Source organism: Idiotropiscis lumnitzeri, chromosome 3, assembly GCF_059441095.1.
Source record: "Idiotropiscis lumnitzeri isolate Australia: NSW breed Sydney's pygmy pipehorse chromosome 3, RoL_Ilum_1.0, whole genome shotgun sequence".
NCBI classification, from domain to species: Eukaryota; Metazoa; Chordata; class Actinopteri; order Syngnathiformes; family Syngnathidae; genus Idiotropiscis; species Idiotropiscis lumnitzeri.
The window spans coordinates 33,371,999-33,391,416 of record NC_142393.1 but is presented as its reverse complement, the minus strand read 5'-3'; the positions used below and the strand labels follow the sequence as shown (position 1 = coordinate 33,391,416).

Genomic DNA, 19,418 nt, shown 5'->3' with positions numbered 1-19,418 from the left:
CAAGAGCCATCTCCATTCTAAACACACACACACACACACATGACCACCCTTACTTTGCAGAACAGCAACGTGATGTGTTTTTATATATCCTATTCAGTATTATTTTCCATTGCACTAACTATTCTCTTTTTTATCTAATTTATATATTTATCTGAATTATTGTTGTATTGCACTGTAGAGGGGAGCTCTCTAATCTCGTTGCACACTTGAGTACAATGACAATAAAGGGATTTCTGATGAACACACAACCGGGGCTGCTTTTTTGAAAATTTCTCGAGGGCGATAGCGAGCCATTTTCAAAAAACTAGAAAACAAACTCATAAAATATTGATGATTTTGCCAGGCTTGATGTGTGTGCAAAGTTTCACGAGTTTTCATTCATATTTTGAACCTCAAAATCAGCGTTGTTTTATTGGCGAACAGTGCGGAGCCACGCCCACAGATTTTCACTAAAAGCCTTCCGCATCCGAGCCGCCGAAAGTGGGTTCGGCAACTGCGCCCTGCGATCCGTGTTCCGGAGAGGCCTGAACCCTGCCCTAAAGGACGAGCTGGCGGTTCAAGATGACGCCGAGACGCTGGAGGAGCTCATCACCCTGGCCATTCGTCTCGACAACCGCCTGCGAGAGCGTCGCAGAGAGCGAGGGATGGAGCAGCGCAGTAACGAGCCACCGAGTTTCCGGGTTCCAGAATCTCCACCAGCCGTTGAGCCCATGCAGCTGGGAGCAAGCCGCCTGGACTCCTGCCAGCTACAGTGTCGCCGAGAGCGAGGGTGGGAGCAGCGCCGCACAGGGCCACCACGTTTCTGGGTTCCCGAACATCCACCCGCCGACGAGTCCATGCAGCCGGGGCCTAGCCGCTTGGGCTCCCGCGAGAGACAGCATCGGCGCAGTTCGGGAGCGTGCTTCTACTGTGGTCTTCAGGGTCATCGAGTAGCGGTTTGCCCGGAGATGTCCGCCCGCCGAGAATCGCCTCCTCGTCACCCGGAACATTGTGAGTCCGCGGTCAACCCTTCCGCGGCCACCAGCTCCAGAGAGAAGCAGCCCGCCCTCGCGGCGGAGGAACAGGACAGCTCCGGGAACCTACTGAGACTCGAGGTGGAGGGGGAAATCATAGGACTAAACGCCGGTATCAAGATTCGCGCGTTGATCGACTCAGGGGCAGACGACTGCTTCATAGATGCGGGCTTAGTTTCTCGACTCGGCTGCACGGTTACCGAGCTCGATAGGTCAGAGAAACTGTGTGACCTCGACGGGCGCCTCTTGGCAGACATCCGACGACTAACCGAACCTCTTACCTTGAAACTGTCAGGAAACCACATAGAAAAGCGCTCGTTTTTTGTTATGCCGGCTAGGGCAGCTCCGGTCGTTCTCGGAATTCCATGGTTAAAAGCGCACAACCCGGTCATCGACTGGGGTCGTCTCTCCATCCAAAATTGGAGTCCCTTTTGCTACGCACACTTCCTACGATCCGCCGAAGAGGGCTTACAGGTCAGGGCAGCCCCGGTAACCGAGGTCAACCTCGATAACGTGCCTCACATTTACCATGACCTCCGCGCCGTGTTCAGCAAAGAAAGCGCCAAATCCTTACCGCCACACCGCCCTTACGATAGTGCGATAGATTTACTGCCAGATCCGGTCCTACCGTCAGTGCGACTATACAAGGTCTTGCAACCAGAACAAGCGGCCATGAAAGAATACATAACCGAGTCTTTGGCCGCGGGGTTGATCAGACCATCTACCTCTCCGGTTGGAGCGGGATTATTTTTTGTCGAACAGAAATATTAGACTCTCTGTCCATGCATGGACTACAAGGAGTTAAACGCGATCACAGTAAAGAATCGATACCCATTGCCCTTGCTAGACTCGGCGTTCGCCCCTCTGCAATCCGCGACTATCTTCTCCAAACTGGACCTTCGTAGTGCATATCACTTGGTCCGCATTAGAGAGGGCGACGAATGGAAGACCGCGTTTAAAACCCCTTTAGGGCACTTCGAATACTTGGTCATGCCTTTCGGTCTGTCGAACGCACCTGCAGTGTTTCAGGCGCTCATTAATGATGTTCTCAGAGACATGCTTAACGTGTGCTGCTTTGTTTATTTCGACGATATACTCATTTTCTCCCGCTCCGTAAGAGAACATCATCAGCACATTCGCTCAGTCTTGCAACGACTCCTGGAAAATAAGCTGTATGTAAAAGCGGAAAAATGCAAATTCCATAAGACGTCAGTTCCCTTTCCATAAGACGTCAGTTCCCTTTCTGGGATTCATAGTGAAAAACGGGCAACTCAAGGCCAACCCGTGCAGTCGTGGAATGGCCGGTACTGGCTACGCGGAAACAACTGCAGCGGTTCCTAGGATTCACTAACTTCTACCGGCGATTTATTAAGGATTATAGTCGTCAGGCGTTGCCCTTCACTCGCCTCACCTCCACTAAGACCCGGTTCTCGTGGGACAGTAAGGCCGAGGCTGCATTCTCGAGCCCAAAGAAAGCATTCGCTAACGCGCCTGTGTTGCACCACCCTAATAGTGATCTCCCTTTTGTTGTAGAGGTGGATGCCTCTGATTCAGGAGTGGGGGCCGTCCTATCCCAGAGATCTCCGGTCGACCAGCGACTCCACCCCTCCCCCCTTTTTCTCCCGTCGCCTCTCCCCCGCTGAAGCGAATTACGACGTGGGAAACCGGGAACTCTTGGCCGTGGTTCTGGCGCTGCAGGAGTGGCGGCACTGGCTGGAGGGCACCAAGGAACCCTTCGTCATATACACGGACCACAAAAACCTGTCGTACATACAATTTATGAAGAGACTCAATCCCCGGTTGGCGCGATGGGCTCTCATCCTCAGCCGATTCAATTACACCATGACATACCGTCCCGGTGCCCGCAACACAAAGCCCGACGCCTTATCGCGCATCCACGACTCCTGGGAAGAAGAGGAGGGACCTGCGAGCGTGGTGCCCAGTCATCGGTTGGTGAGAGGTCTGCAGTGGAAGATGGAGCAGCAAATCCGGGAGGCCCAAGAGAAGAACGGGGCTCCAGCGGGTTGTCCTCCAGGCCGGCTATTTGTGTCGACGCAGCACCGCGCAGAGGTGATCCAATGGGGACATGCCTCCAAGCTGGCCTGTCATCCGGGCATACGTCGCTCCCTGGGTCTGATCGGACAACGGTTCTGGTGGCCATCGCTCAAGACCGCATACATTCAGGCTTGCCCCGCATGCGCCGCCAGCAAGTCATCGCACCAGCCCCCAGCGGGTCTTCTCCGGCCGCTACCCGTCCCGGCACGCCCCTGGTCCAACATCGCATTGGATTTCGTCACTGGCCTGCCCGTTTCACGTGGACACACAGTCATCCTCACCATAGTGAACCGGTTCTCCAAGGCCGCGCATTTTGTCGCCCTACCCAAGCTTCTGACAGCCTTGGAAACGGCTCACCTCCTGGTCCAGCATGTGGTCCGACTGCACGGCATTCCGGACGACTTGGTGTCCGATCGAGGCCCGCAGTTCATCTCCCGCGTGTGGAAGCGCTTCGGCCAGTCCCTGGGGGCGACAGCAAGCCTTTCCTAGGGATACCACCCACAGTCCAGTGGCCAGTCGGAGCGGGCTAACCAGGACCTCTGTCTGGGTCAGCCGTCATCCTGGGCCGATCACCTGCCTTGGGTCGAATACGCACACAACACCTTGCTCTCGTCGGCTACGGGTCGGTCCCCGTTCATGACGGCCTACGGGTACCAACCTCCGCTATTCCCGACTCAGGCGGGCGCAGAAGAGGTCCCATCGGTTCAGCACCATCTTAAGCGAGCTCACCAGGCCTGGAAGGAGGCTCGGGCTGCTCTGTCACGCACGACGCAGCGCAACTAGCGCATCGCGGATCGTCGCCGGCGTCCGGCTCCGGTGTACAAGGTCTGGGACAAGGTATGGCTGTCGACCCGCGACCTCAACCTGGCGGGATCGTCCCGCAAGCTAGGGCCACGTTTCGTGGGGCCGTTTGAGGTCGAGGCCATTATCAACCCCGTCTCCGTCCGACTAAAGCTGCCTCCCACCATGAGGATTCATCCTGTCTTCCACGTCTCGCTCATCAAGCCGGCTCCTACCTGTCCTCTGGTTCCGCCTACCGCCCCGCCACCGCCTCCGAGGATCATCGACGGCGACCCGGTGTACACGGTGCTGGAGATCTTGGACTCCAGGCGCAGGGGAAGGGGAGTCCAGTACCTGGTCGACTGGGAAGGCTATGGTCCGGAGGAGCGTCAGTGGGTCCCCCGCTCCTGGATCATGGATCCATCTCTACTCCGCGACTACCACAACGCTCACCCCGTCAAAGCCAGGTGGTCCGCCAAGGGGCGTCCATTGAGGGGGGGTACTGTCACGATCCGTGTGTTGTCGTTGCAGCGGTGTGGGTATGTTCCTGCGGCGCTCGTTCCAGGTCGTGCGTCACCCGGCCGGGAGAGACGCGTGCACGATCCACGCAGCTGCTTTGAGTCAAGACTTTTGATTACGGGCTACTTAAGCCACCGACACGGACCTGTCGGATTATTATCCCACGTTGCTCTCGCTCATGATCCTTGCCATAGTTCTCGCCTCAATTACGCAGTGTTTAGTGTATTGTGCATTCTTTTGTTATTCCTTGCTCAGCTATCCCTCGGCTCGCTTTTCGTTCTCGTTCGTCGTGTTTGGACTCATCTTATCCTTTGGTGGTAAGCAATTGTCGTTTTCGGTATCCTTGCATTGCAAGCGCTTTCTGTTACTCGTTTTGATTTCCTGGTCCACCAGCGTTTTTCGTTATCGTCACTCCGATGACAGTAATTATAGATATCCATATCCTTATAAGAAATTGATAAACAATCTATTCCACATAGAGATCGCTGATTGTTGCTGGACGGTCACAATAAATCCTTGATCAACCAATTTTCCCTTGTCAGCCTTTATAAGAATCCACGTCCTAACACAAAGAATCTCATTGTAGTCTTGTAAATAGTAGTGACCATGCAAAATTCAGTCTTTGTAAAATTTCAGTCTGAGATTAGACTAAGACTCAAAATTGTTTATTGTATTTCATTTTGAGTAGCTGCGAGATGTCTTCCAAAAGTCTTCTCCAAATCTTCTCAGTCTTCAGATTTATAGGTAGCACAAGGTATCCTCCTATCCCAGGCTGACCACAGTCAGGTAAGTATGATTGTTGTCTTCGATATGTTCACATCTGGTCCCTGATACATAATAACTAGATTTTGACAACAATCTGAATTGGCTTCCATGGATTGCGGAAGTGTCGTTCAAAAGTAAACTCACATTTATTTCCAACAATACACAGTTATTGTATGGGTTGCATAGCTGATTGAGGAACAATTATGTCACAAAAAGCACACTTCTTTTGCTTGCTACTCATCTCTATAGACTGTGTCCAACAGTCATTACAATGTGGCATGCATAAAATTTGCCAGGAATGTAGAAAAGTAAATCTGAACTTTGCTGCAATTTGTGTGAATGTGTGAATGTGTGTGTCCGTGTGTTAGTAGGCGTGTGTGTGTGGGTGTGTGTCTGAACGTGCGTGGGGGTGTGTGCGCGTGTGTGGGGGGGGCGTGTCTGTGTGTGTGTGTGGGTGCGGGGTTGGGGTGTGGGGGTGTGTGTGTGTAGGTAGGAAAAAAAAAATTTACATATTAGAGTAATGCCTTACGCGTAACCAGCATCACTGCTGGAGTGTAATGCATTGTTAATTGGTGATAATGGCATGTAGTTATTCAGTGTTCATCATTAAAGTGTGGTTCCCTGACATAAAGCAGTAATTAAAAACTTCTCTCTTCTGTCATAGCATCATGCCTCTAGCTCCTAATGAAATATTAACGACTTCGCCGACGCCCTCCGCACAACACACCCTCACAGTGTGCCATGATCCCCCTCTCCCTCTACTCACACCTTCTCTCTCTCTGCCAGTCTTTGTGTCTCTCATCCTCTCTCTCTCTCACAGAACAATGTGTCGTTGACAATAGTGGGATTACAGCCATCTATGTCCACAGCCACCAGTGCCCCACCCCCCTCACACTCCCCATCTGTCTGTGATATCTTGCTCTGCCTTACTCCGTTTCATCCACATCTTTTCATCTGCTGCTCAGAGGAATCAAAGAAACAGCGTATGTCTACTGATTCAAGTAAGTGCCTGACACCCTCTCGCTCTCTGTTTGATTGATAGCTGCCTGCTTAATCAAGTTAATTAAGGTCAGAGCAGAAACTCTGGCCAAGTTTCCGCAGCTTCCTGTGGCATGCAGTGTGTCTTCTGTTTCTGGTGCTGTTTGTGGGTTGCTGCATTGACCTATCATGAGCCCTCGGGTCGATTGTGTTGAGATGTTTGCCTGGGATTAAAATGAATCCTGGATTAGAATCATTTATTAGTGATGTTGCCACATTTAAATGCATGCAGGCACATCAGTGTGTGATGAAGGTAGTGGCACTTAAAACAAAATTAAAACAAAACAAAACAAAACACTTGTGACATCTTTAAAATGATCCAGACTCACATTGATGTTACCTATGTTTTCCCTATATCGTGTTGTGCGTAATGGAAACTCTGATGCACTGGTATTTAGTCGCAGTGCTCTGCGAATTTGAACAAGCTAAAAAAAATTTATATTCTGACACAAAATCCACAAAAGAGTGCAAAAAAGTACATATATAGAGCAAATCAAAGTCAAATCAAGAGTAAATATCAAATGCACTAGGCTCAATTCATACAAACAAGTCAAACTTGTGGGTTCTCTTGTGTTTTCTTATTTGTGTTTTCACACAGATAAAACTCAAACACTGCACAACACAACACAACACACGTAAGCAACAGTTCAACACAACACAACACGCGTAAGCAACAGTTCTGATATATAAATATATATATATATATACACATATATATATATATATATATATATATATATATATATGTATTAGGGCTGGGCAATAAACCGAAAATTTACCGTTACCGAAATGTATTACAATGACCGACATCATTTTGCCCAGTCGGTAAATTCGGTGTCTAAAAAAAAAAAAAGAAAAAGAAGTCTTTTCTGTCTGCGGCGATGTTCATGCCCCTCTCAAATTTCCCCATTGTGGGACTAATAAAGGACATCTTCATCTTTAAGACGGCTACAGCGCGTGTCGTCACGTGACTCCACCCTTCTGAACAAGAATGTAAACAAGACGCGTTCGTAGCTGGCGATTCAAATTCAGAAGCGGCTGACACGGCTGAAGACGAAGTAACGTTAGTTGAAATTGTTCCTGTCGCGCTTGTCCCAAAAAGAAATTCGACATCTGTCGTTTGGAAATGTTTTGGGTTCCATAAAGACGATGTTAAGCACAAGAACATGAACTACAAAGTGCATCGTAAGCACCAAAACAGCGCGTCCAACCTTTTCTTTTTCACCACCCACAACACAACCATGCTGTTGACTTGGAGCTTGTGCTAAAAGTTCAAAGTGAGGAGCAAGTTTGGACAAGTGACAACAGCCCATAACAGAGGCGACACCATACGAGAGAACGTCTCAGAGGTGGACGCTATAGCCGAGCACATGGCTCTAAAGATATAGCTCCTCTAGTTACAGTGGAGCGCACAGGATTGAAACGCCTCATGAAAGTAGCCGACAAGAGGTACGAAAATATTTGTTGCAAACCGTACTTCCCGATATGGACAACATCGGGACGGGAGCGGAGACATGTCAAGCATTTTGCATCCACATCTGACTTGTGGTCGAGTCGCAACATGCATCCCTGTTTGAGCCTGAATGTTCAGTACATAGACGATAAGTGGCGACCGCGCACCAGCGTACTCGAGACGGCATTTTCCTGATGAAGCACAGTTGTTTATTTTGCACTGGCATTCCATTGACATTTTTTTCCTTCTATTTAGCATTTTGTTTACAGGTGACTAGCTACTTTACACATGGCATTATTTATATTGTTTACAAGATACCTTTACACAAATCTAGGCCTTTGCAAATGGCATTACAGCATCTCGGCACAATCTATTTGCAGAAAAAGATTTTGTGAGAGGGACCCTATTTCTCCTGTTCTTTGTGACATTGTTCAAATCATGCAAAGCAAGCTATTTGGAATGTTTATACAAATGGTTTTTGTACTTTTATTTTTCACTGAACGTAATGTGTACCAGTTGGTCAATAAAAAACAGTTAATATGCATTTCCTGCATTTATTTTGATTTTGGTCCTCAGGGGGAATTTATCGTGCATTTATCATTATCGAGGTAAAATTGCCCAATTTACCGCGATATTGGGCGATATTGGGCCCAGCCCTAATATATATATATATATATATATATATATATATATATATATATATATATATATATATATATATATGCTCGCCCATTGTTGCTTTTTTCTTTTTTTTTTTTTTAAATAAAAGTTGCCAGGCGAGGCAGAAAAGTAGTAAATAGAGACAATATCACTAGGCCAACATCAATGAAGGCGCAAGTCATTGCGCTTGCTTATTTGCACCAACACGAGCTAATCAAAATAAAAGTACCTCTTTTAAGAAAGATCTACCACATATTTTATGTTTTATTTTGGCTTCAAAAAGGCTGCGAGGCCTTAGCCTGGAAATCCAGACTAATTACTATACTAGTGTCTGAGTCTGCTGGGAGGTTGCACCAACTGCATCTCTGAACCAGGACAGAGTAAACAGACGGCCAAATGAACCAATCAGCGAAGAGCATAAAGATACACGTCTTCTTTTGAAATAAATGCCACGAGCTACTGTGGTCTTAATAATTATGTGTCTCTGGTCATTTAAAACTGAGTTTAATGCTAAATGAAACAAACTATCGCCTCTTCTGCGTGCCATTTTGAATGTTATGAGGATGGACTTCAGTCGCTGATGAGTGATGTTGCTCACAAACTGAGGCCGAGCTTGTAAGGGTTGCGGGGGCAAGAGGAGGTCCCAAATGTAAAAAAATGAGAAGTGTTTTGGGTTGGTGGTCACGGGAAAATGTTTATTTGAAAGTCCAGACCAATGCGGGTTGAGTGTAGGACCAACAGGGTGGCAAGGGGGTCATAGATGTGGGACTCAAGCGATGAGGCAAGCAGCAAAAGTTCACTTTTGGGGGAAACGCAGTCAGTCAGAGGGGACAGAGAAATAATTGAGAACCGGATAAAACAAAAAAAGCTATATAAAGTGGTTTATGAGGACTCTAATGTTACATCTTAGTTGGATTCGGGCAGTAATATGTGGATTGGGAATGCAGTCCTACACCCTGTGAAAGAGAGATACATCAAATACCATCCTACAAATACGGCAGGACATGACAGATGGCTAGTGAGCGAGGAAGAGCTATCAGGGTTAGGTTGGAGTGGCTATACAATGCCTGAACGCAGTCTATAATAAAGACTGAATGCAAATTTGAGGACAGTCCAGGAATTTAACCCCCTATAGGGTGTGCGTTTGCAATACACCACTCAACTAAATTTCCCAGGTGTGTGAAGATATACCTGTAAATTTAGTCAATCAAAAATCAGACTCTAGTCATCAGAGGTGTCTGGAGTTGTTGTGCGGGCAAAATAAGGACATCAACCATCAGCCTTAGGCCAGGGTGCCCATGAGAACCTAGTGAGAAGGAAACCACTGATGCCCAGGGACACACGGTGGTTCACCAGCCCCAGTGAAAACAAGAATCATTTCAAAACTTTTTCCATCATGAGAGTGATTTCCTGTGAGCCTCGAATAAAAAAAAGTACAAGACATCTTGAGTCGTGTATTAAGACACATTTGTTGAGATGTGTTGAGACTTAACTCTTGAAGTTTAGACATGTCTATAAAACACATCTATAGACGTGAGTCTTAAGATGTCTTAAAATGTCTTTAGATGTCCCAAGATGTCTTGGCGATATGAAGATGATGACAAGGGTCTCGGGGGGTGCTGGAGCCTATCCCAGCTATCTTCGGGCAGTAGGCGGGGTACACCCTCAACTGGTTGCCAGCCAATCGCAAGGCACACATCGACAAACAACCATCCACGCTCACACTCAGACCTATGGGCAATATAGAGTGTCCAATTAACCTGCCATGCATGTTTTTGGAATGTGAAAAAGGAGTTTGTTGGGAACGTCCTGGAAATAAAAAGAGTGTTAGATAGAGTGATGAGCCTGAAGCTAGGAATCCAAGGTGTGATGATCAATGTTGTCAGTGGGTATGCTCCACAGGTAGGTTGTGAGCTGGAGGAGAAGGAGAACATTTGGTTGGACCTTGATGAAATAAATGAGAGCATCCGTAGAAATAAGAGAGTTGTCATTGGTGCAGACTTCAATGGGGCAGGAAACAGTGGTGATGAGGAGGTGATGGGCAGGTTTGCTTTCCAGGAGAGGAACGCAGAAGGACAGATGGTGGTTGACTTTTCAAAAAGGATGGAAATAGCTGTTGTGAATACTTTCTTGCAAAAGAGGCAGGGACATAGGGTGACCTACCAGAGTGGAGGTAGGAGTACACAGGTAGACTACATCTTGTGTAGACGGGGAAATCTGAAGGAGATCAGCAACTGCAAAGTAGTAGAAGGTGAGTGTGTAGCCAGACAGCATAGGATGGTAGTGTGTAGGATGACTCTGGTGGTGAAAAAGACAAAGAGGGCAAAGGCAGACCAGAGGACAAAATGGTGGAAGTTGAAAGGGGAAGGGTGCTGTATGACCTCCAGAAAAGAGTTGAGACGGCGTGCTCTTGATGGTCAGGAGGAGCCCCCAAAAATGACTGGACAACTACAGCAAATGTGATCAGGGAGACAGGTAGGAATGTCAACGGAAGGTGAAAGCGGAAGTGGCAACGGCCAAACAAGGGGCTTACGATGACTTGTATGTATTGGACAGTAAGGAGGGAGAGACCGATCTATACAGGTTGGCAAGGCAGAGAGAAAGAGATGGGAAGGACGTGCAGCAGGTTAGGGTAATAAAGGATAGGGATGGAAGTGTGTTGACAGATGCCAGTAGTGTGATTGGAAAATGGAGAGAGTACTTGTGACGGAGCAGCTCTGTCAATAACCATCCGGCATCAGGCGGGCAAAACAAATGTGGTGGCAGACTACCTGTCAAGATTGCCGCACATCGTCAATCTCTGGGAGGAGGGGGATGATGTGACGGAGCAGCTCCGTCAATAAAGACAGCACAGCACGGCAGGGTCCCGGAGACACAATTGCGCACACGCATGCACCGCACATTCCCATACTGATGCATTCAATCCCATCCCATGTAATACATACGCACCCACCTGGCACCACTTCAATACCACGTCAGTTACAGTTTTAATAGAGCGACTTTTCACTGTGTTGCACTTTGGAAGGGCTGCACAATAAACATCACTGTTGCACATATTCTGGCTACGCCATTTGTTTTGGAGGAGGTCGAAAAGGAACCCGCGACATATGGTGTCAGGAGTGGGATGGCTGGCCGGAAAAAAACAACCCTCCTTCCAAGACAGCGCACAAGACCTATGGGTCGTCTTCATCAGAGATGGATGAAGAGTCAAAGCAATCTGCAGCTGCCCCAGTTGCCCCAGCGGTTCCACAACCAGGAGAGGAACTGATGGCGATGATGAGAGTCTTTTTGGCAGCACAAAATAGGAGAGAAGAGATCCTGTTGGCAGAAATGAAGGGCCTGAGAGCTTCTCTTTCTCATGGCGACTACAACCCTCAACAAGCACTCACTCCACCTCCACAACGTGGTGCAACATCAAGCACAGATACTGCCAGCGGTCCCAGGCTACCTCTGCCAACACCTGCACCTCGTCAGTTGCAGCAGATGGCACCACAAGATTCATCTTCGTTTCAGCTGCCAGGTGTTAGCAGCCAACCTAAGCAGTCAAGGCCAGACTTTAGGTGTTACTCAGATACCAAAATACCCCAATATCAAATGGGGGAGGACATTGAAAATTATCTACTGCGTTTCGAGCGCATGGCCAGGACCTGGAAATGGCCTGAGAGTGAGTGGGCGTGCCGACTCGTTCCATTGTTGTCTGGGAAGGCACTGGAGACCTATACTGCAATGGATGAAGAAAGGGCCCACTGCTACCACACCCTAATAGCAGCACTGCTGACAAAGTTTGATATCTCGCCAGAGACTTATCGGCAGCAGTTCAGATCCACGACAGTACCCCCTGGTGAAAACCCCACCGAGACCTACCACCGCCTGAAGGGGCTCTACCGACGCTGGATTCGACCAGAGCAGCGAAGCAAGGAGGAAGTCGGCGAGGCGATCATCCTGGAGCAGCTACTTCGTGTTCTTCCAGCAGAGGTGAGAACCTGGGTGAAGGAGCATGAGCCAACCGAGGGACTCCACGCTGCCAAGCTGGCCCTGCAGTACCTCAACGCACGCAGAGGAGGACCTCCTACACGACCCGGCAACACACACCGACCAGATAATACCCAACCTCAGCATAGACCAACCTGGAGAGAGCCCAGCCAGAGGTTACCAGGTAGCTCCAACTCAGCCCCGCACCCACCTGGAATCGGTAAGGACTTTCTTTGTTTCTACTGTCAGCAACCAGGCCACAAGGCTTCAGTGTGCCCGGTTCGAAAAACTAAATTGGCTGGTGCCTGCTATGTTCCCCGCCCCGAGGGGGGAACCAAACAAAAGAGACTACAGCGTATTAAGACAGTGACTATTATGGACCAACAAGTGAATGCATTATTAGACAGTGGTAGCTTCATGTCGTTAATTAGACAGGATATTGTGCCGATAACCTGTGTGAACTATGGGAAGCAGGAAGACATTCTATGTGTACATGGGGATAAGCACCCATATCCCACAGCTGAGCTCAGTGTAACAATTGATGAGCAGCCATATATGTTGACTGTCGGGGTGGTTGAGAAACTGCCAGTAGCAGCCATTTTGGGATTGGACTTGCCAGTTCTCCTGGACTTGCTGCAAGAAAAACAACCACTAAAAACTGTTTGTGAGCAAAAAGACTATGTAAATTTATCAGGTCCAGTACTTACACGAGCACAGGTCAAAGCGGGTGTCCCATCCAGCCCCGACCTTAGGAGTGATCCGGGTAATAGTGATACTCAAAGGCCCGGTAACCAGTATCCCGGTGTTCAACCGCTCCCAGACTTTGACAATAGTCTGTTGGACGGTGGGACAAAGGGGCCCAGGAAGTCACGGCGTCAGCGCCGCTTTGAGAAAAAGTTAATGTCGGCAGAGCCTCAACTAGAAGACTCTTTAGAAAATCCAATATGGTCAATTCCAAAAAACATGTCGGTACTTCAGAGGGAGGATGCGTCATTAAAACCCCTGTTTGATAAAGTGACTGAGGGGACAATGGGAGGTTGTGTCGGGAAGGAGCAATTTGGGATCGAGAATGGGGTCTTGTATGCTACTGATAAAGATCACAAACACCTGGTTGTCCCTACTAGCTGTAGGTCACTTATCATGCACCTAGCACACACACTTCCATGGTCAGGACACCTCGGTCGCAATAAAACATATTTGCGAATCAGTTCACGTTTTTACTGGCCATCCATGTACACAGACATACAACATTATTGCGCCACATGCCCCACATGCCAAAAAACCTGCTCTATCCGCAGGTGTGATCGAGCATTTTTGCAGCCGCTCCCGATAATCTCAACTCCATTCCGCAGGATTGCTATGGACATTGTGGGTCCTTTGACAAAAAGCAGTGGTGGACATGAATAAATCCTCGTAGTGTGTGACTACGCCACACGTTTCCCAGAGGCATTTCCATTGCGCACGATCACTGCTCCGGCAGTACTTCGTGCCTTGGTGCAACTCTTTTCCAGAGTTGGCATACCAGAGGAGATTCTAACAGACCAGAGAACCAATTTCACTTCAAGGTTAATGCAACTGTTCAACAAACAACTGGGCATCTCCGCCATCAAAACCACTCCATACCACCCATAGACTGATGGACTAGTGGAAAGGTTCAATCAGACCTTAAAGAAGATGCTCCAGAAATTTGTGGATGATACTGGAAAAGACTGGGACCGGTGGCTACCATTTTTGCTGTTTGCCTATCGCGAAGTTCCTCAGGCGTCAACAGGTTTCTCTCCCTTTGAACTCTTGTATGGTTGGGAGGTTCAGGGGCCATTGGACTTGCTCCGAAAGGCCTGGGAGGCACCTTCCACCACGTCAAGTGATCGGGGGGTGGTGAAATTTGTGCTGGAAATGAGGGAGAGACTGGCCAGGTACCAGGAGGAGGCAGAGGTCAACCTGCGGGAGGCCCAGAAAAGCCAGAAGACCTGGTATGACCAGCAAGCTCGCCACCGGGAGTTTAAACCCGGCCAAAAAGTATTGCTGCTTCTCCCCACAAGCAACAACAAGCTTTTAGTAAAGTGGCAGGGGCCATATGAGGTCACCCGGAAGATGGGTCCAGTGACCTATGAGATTTTCCATCCGGAGAAGAAAAAAAATAAACAGACTTACCATGTGAACCTCCTCAAAGAGTGGAAGGAGCGTTCAAAGCAGGCTCCAAAGGAGGTCCTACTCGCGCGGAAGGTAAAGGAGGACGACAATGGGGATGAAGAGGTAGAGCTGGAGTCCTCGACGACGACAGATGCGCCTGCACTGGCACATCTGAAACCCAAGCAAGTCACAGAGATGTGCTTAATTTTCAAAGCAGTGCCTTCTCTTTTTTCCGCCAACCCAGGGAAGACGACGGTGGTAGAACATGTCATTCGTCTGAAAGAAGGACAACCAATTCGTCAGCGCCCCTACCGAGTTCCACAACACTTGGTGGAGAGACTGGCCAAGGAGCTAGAGGAAATGCTGAAGCTTGGAGTCATTGAGCCTTCCAAGTCGGAGTGGTGCAGTCCGGTGGTTATCATCCCCAAGAAAGATGGTTCCCTCCGCCTCTGCATTGACTTCCGGAAGCTCAATGCGATCTCCCAGTTTGACGCTTATCCAATGCCCAGAATTGAGGACTTGCTCGAGAAGATTGGAGCAGCTAAATTTATTACCACACTCGACCTGTGCAAAGGATACTGGCAAGTTCCTCTGGAGGAGTCAACTCGTCCTTACACAGCGTTTCAAACGCCAGCTGAACTGTTCCAGTTCACGGTCATGCCATTTGGACTGCATGGAGCACCCGCGACCTTCCAAAGACTGATGGAAAACGTGCTCCGAGGATGTGACAAGTTCAGTGCGGCGTACCTTGATGATGTGGTGATTTACAGCAAAACCTGGGAAGAACATCTCCAACACTTGTCTGTGGTGCTGGGGAAACTCCAAGAGGCGGGATTAACACTGAATCCCTCAAAGTGTGAATGGGCCCGGGAGGAGACAAGATACTTGGGGTACCAGTTGGGATGAGGAGAGGTGCGTCCTCAAATGGATAAAGTGGATGCTATCCAGAACTGTCCCCGACCCCGAACCAAGAAGGAAGTCCGGTCCTTCCTTGGACTTGTTGGCTGGTACAGGAGATTCATACCACAGTTCGCAACAATTGCCGCTCCACTCACCGACCTAACATGTAAGGACAAAAAGAATCCTGTCGAATGGTCTGAGGACTGTGAAGCAGCCTTCGACAAGCTGAAAAAGCACCTGTGTTCAGCTCCCGTTCTCAAGAGTCCTGATTTTGAGAAAAGATTCTTAGTGCAGGTGGATGTATCTGCTATCGGCCTTGGTGCCATTTTGGCCCAAGGGGAACCAGGACAAGAACATCCGACCCTCTACCTGAGCCGCAAACTTCAGCCACGGGAAACCAGGTATTCCACAGTGGAGAAAGAGGGTTTGGCCATAAAGTGGGCCTTGGAGAGCTTGCGCTACTACCTGATTGGACGCGAGTTTGACCTGGAAACTGACCACAGAGCCCTCACATGGATCAACAGCATGAGAGACAACAACAGTCGCCTTACCAGGTGGTATCTTTCACTGCAACCCTTCAAGTTTACCATCCGGCATCAGGCGGGCAAAACAAATGTGGTGGCAGACTACCTGTCAAGATTGCCGCACATCGTCAATCTCTGGGAGGAGGGGGATGATGTGACGGAGCAGCTCCGTCAATAAGGACAGCACAGCACGGCAGGGTCCCGGAGACACAATTGCGCACACGCATGCACCGCACATTCCCATACTGATGCATTCAATCCCATCCCGTGTAATACATACGCACCCACCTGGCACCACTTCAAAACCACGTCAGTTACAGTTTTAATAGAGCGACCGAGGGTGCACACTTGGTAGTTTTATTCTGAATGGAAGCATACATGGACACATACACGCGCGCATGTTCAATTGAACACTCACCAGTCACGAGACGCGGCAGATAACGGGGGAGCTTCCGCGTTTCTTAAATATGTTTGTTTCGCGCGACAACTATGTCAGCTGATGCCCAAGGGGAGGGGCGAATTGTATATAAAGTAAGTTGTTTGGAAAGAGAGGGGCTGCAGTGCAGGTAGTACTGGAGAGCGAGACAGTGACGCATTTTGCAACGTAGCTGATATGGCAGTTGTGGTTGAACTCCATTCAGTGGTTTTGTAAATATATAGATAGACACCCTTATTTTTGTAAATTACTATATTGTCACTTTTTGGGTTTTTGGACTTTTGGGGGACTTTTCACTGTGTTGCACTTTGGAAGGGCTGCACAATAAACATCACTGTTGCACATATTCTGGCTACGCCATTTGTTTTGGAGGAGGTCGAAAAGGAACCTGCGACAGTACTTTGAATCGTTGATGAATGAGGAAAATGAGAGAGAACAAAGAGAAGAAGAGGCGACTGCTGTGGTCCAGGAAGTAGAATGATGAAGTGAGAAGAGCAATGAAGAGGATGAAGAGCGGAAAGGCAGTCGGCCCATGATGATATACCCGTGAAGGTATGGAAGTGTCTAGGAGGGATAGCAGTAGAATTTCTGACTGGGTTGTTCGACAGGATCTTAGACAGTGAGAAAATGCCAGAGAAATGGAGGAGAAGTGTGCTGGTGCCCATTTTTAAAAACAAGATGTGCAGAGCTGAGACAACTACTGAGGAATGAAGCTGATGAGCCACACAATGAAGCTGTGAGAAAGAGTGGTGGAAGCTAGACTGAGAGCAGAAGTGAACATCTGCGAGCAGCAGTATGGCTTTATGCCAAAAAAAGAGTACAACAGATGCAATATTTGCTTTGAGGATGCTGATAGAGAAGGGAATGAAGATTAGCCGTACCAAGACGGAGAATTTGTGTGTAAATGAGAGGGACCCAAGAGGAAGAGTGAGCTTGCAGGGAGAAGAGACTAATAAGGTGGAAGAGTTTAAGTATCTAGGGTCAACAGTCCAGAGCAATGGAGAGTGTGGAAAAGAAGTGAAAAAGTGTGTGCAGGCTGGCTGAAACGGGTGGAGAAAAGTATCAGGCGTGATGTGCGATAGAAGAGTTTCAGCTAAAAGGAAAGGAAAGATTCATAGAACTATCGTGAGACCAGCGATGTTGTCTGGTCTGGAGACAGTGCCAGTGAAGAAAAGACAGGAGGCAGAGCTGGACGTGGCAGAGATAAAGATGCTGAGGTTCTCTTTGGGAGTGACAAAAATGGATACAATCAGGAATGAGTACATCAGAGGGACAGCACATGTTAGCGGCTTCGGAGATAAAGTCAGAGAGGCCAGACTGAGATGGTTTGGACATGTCCATAGAAGAGATAGTGAGTATATTGGCAGAAGGATGCTGAGTTTCCAAGTGCCAGACAAGAAGTCTAGAGGAAGACCAAAGAGGAGGTTTATGGATGTATTTAAAGAGGACATGAAAGTAGTTGGGGTGAGAGCAGAGGATGCAGAGGACAGGGTTAGATGGAGGCACCTGATTCGCTGTGGCGACCCCTGAAGGGAAAAGCCGAAAGGAAAAAAAGTAAGAAGAAGGTCTAAAATTTGACAACACACCTTGATCAAGGCAAGGTTTCTTAAGCATGGGTTCCACCACAGCATGTTTAAAATGTTGGGGACGACACCAGAAGAGAGACTGCTCTTGATAATGGCCAAAACCAATTCGCCAATACTTGGGAGAACTTCTCCAAATAAATTAGCGGGGACAGCGTCATGTGGTGAGCCGGATGACTTAATATGGCAAACCACATCCTCCAACGATGACAAGGAGATCGTGTCAAAGGAATCTAACGCTGCGTAACAAGGAATGTGTACGGAGGGGTCAAATGTAGCATTCAAAACAAGAGTCTGAGCTATATTAACCTTGTCCAAAAAAATCTGCAAAAATGTATTACACATTTCAGGGGACGAGTCTGTGCAATTTGGCTGTCGGGGTTTAAGTGCAGAATCAATAGTTTGAAATAGAGTTCGCGGATTATGACAATTTGCCTGAATAAGACTGTACAAGTACTCCCTCTTTGACTCTTTCACATTCATTTGATAACTGTGCCAGCAGTCTTTTAGAATTTGATATGAGACCTGCAGCCTGTCTTTTTTCCACCTGCGTTCAGCTTTGCGGCCACCTTGTTTAGCTGCACGTGTTCTTTCATTAAGCCATGGCTACGGTCTTACTTTTGGCCACATAATTTTTAATGGAGCCACAGAATCCAAAATATTACTACATGGAGAGTGGAACCAATAGCTGAGTTCTTCTGTGTTTGATGAGGGAACACAGAGCTGATCAAAGGCTTCAGAGACCCGACTAGCAGTGAGGGGGGTAAAAATCCAGTGGTTGCATTCACTGGTAGTATGTTGAACAGCAGCAGAGGAAAACACTACATGAAAGAGCACTGTCATGTGATCAGAAATAACATTGCCCAACACTTTCAAATATGAGATCATCCAAAAGTAAGGACAAGGTCTAACGTATGTCCCTGTTTATGAGTGGGGCCAGACACCAAAATTGAAAGAGTCTATGAGTTTTGAAAAGTCCTTTGCCAGTGCATTTTCAGGACAGCACACATCCATCCATCCATCCATTATCTATACCGCTTCTCCTCACTAGGGTTGCGGGGGGCGTTGGAGCCTATCACAGCTATCTTGGGGTAGTAGGCTGGGGACACCCTGAACTGGTTGCCAGCCAATTGCAGGGCACACAGAGACGAACAACCATCCACGCTCACACTCATACCTCGGGGCAATTTAGAGTGTCCAATCAACCCGCCATGCATGTTTTTTGAATGTGGGAGGAAACCGGAGTACCCGGAGGAAACCCAAGCAGGCACGGGGAGAACATGTAAACTCCACACAGGACGGCCGGATCGAACCCATGACCGGTGCTGTCTCTCACTGTGAGGCCATCGTGCTAACCAGTCGGTCACCGTGCCGCGACAGCACACATGTATATAAAAATCCCCCATCAGCAGTATATGATCACATTTTAGCATGATTTCCGCATGAAGATTTGAAAAGTCATTCAGAAATTCCTTCTATATTTACTGTCTGGTTTCTGCCTCAAAAATCACAAAGAGAGGTTTTGAGTGACTAAATTTTGATTTGTGAATAGGTAATTTTGCTAGAATAATGATCAAATTTATAATC

The 19,418-nt window shown here is 48.2% G+C and overlaps 1 protein-coding gene and 1 pseudogene across 1 annotated transcript in view; both read left to right on the top strand.

The window, feature by feature from the left end:
- The window catches only part of LOC148340961 (uncharacterized), a 99,705-nt pseudogene extending 81,927 nt beyond the window's left edge, over positions 1 to 17,778 (top strand).
- Positions 5,999 to 19,418, top strand: part of plxnb3 (plexin B3) — a 250,767-nt gene continuing 237,347 nt past the window's right edge. Inside the window, exon 1 of the mRNA XM_088289558.1 lies at positions 5,999 to 6,133. The gene's annotated coding sequence lies outside the window, so the exon portion shown is untranslated. The remainder of the gene's footprint in view (positions 6,134 to 19,418) is intronic.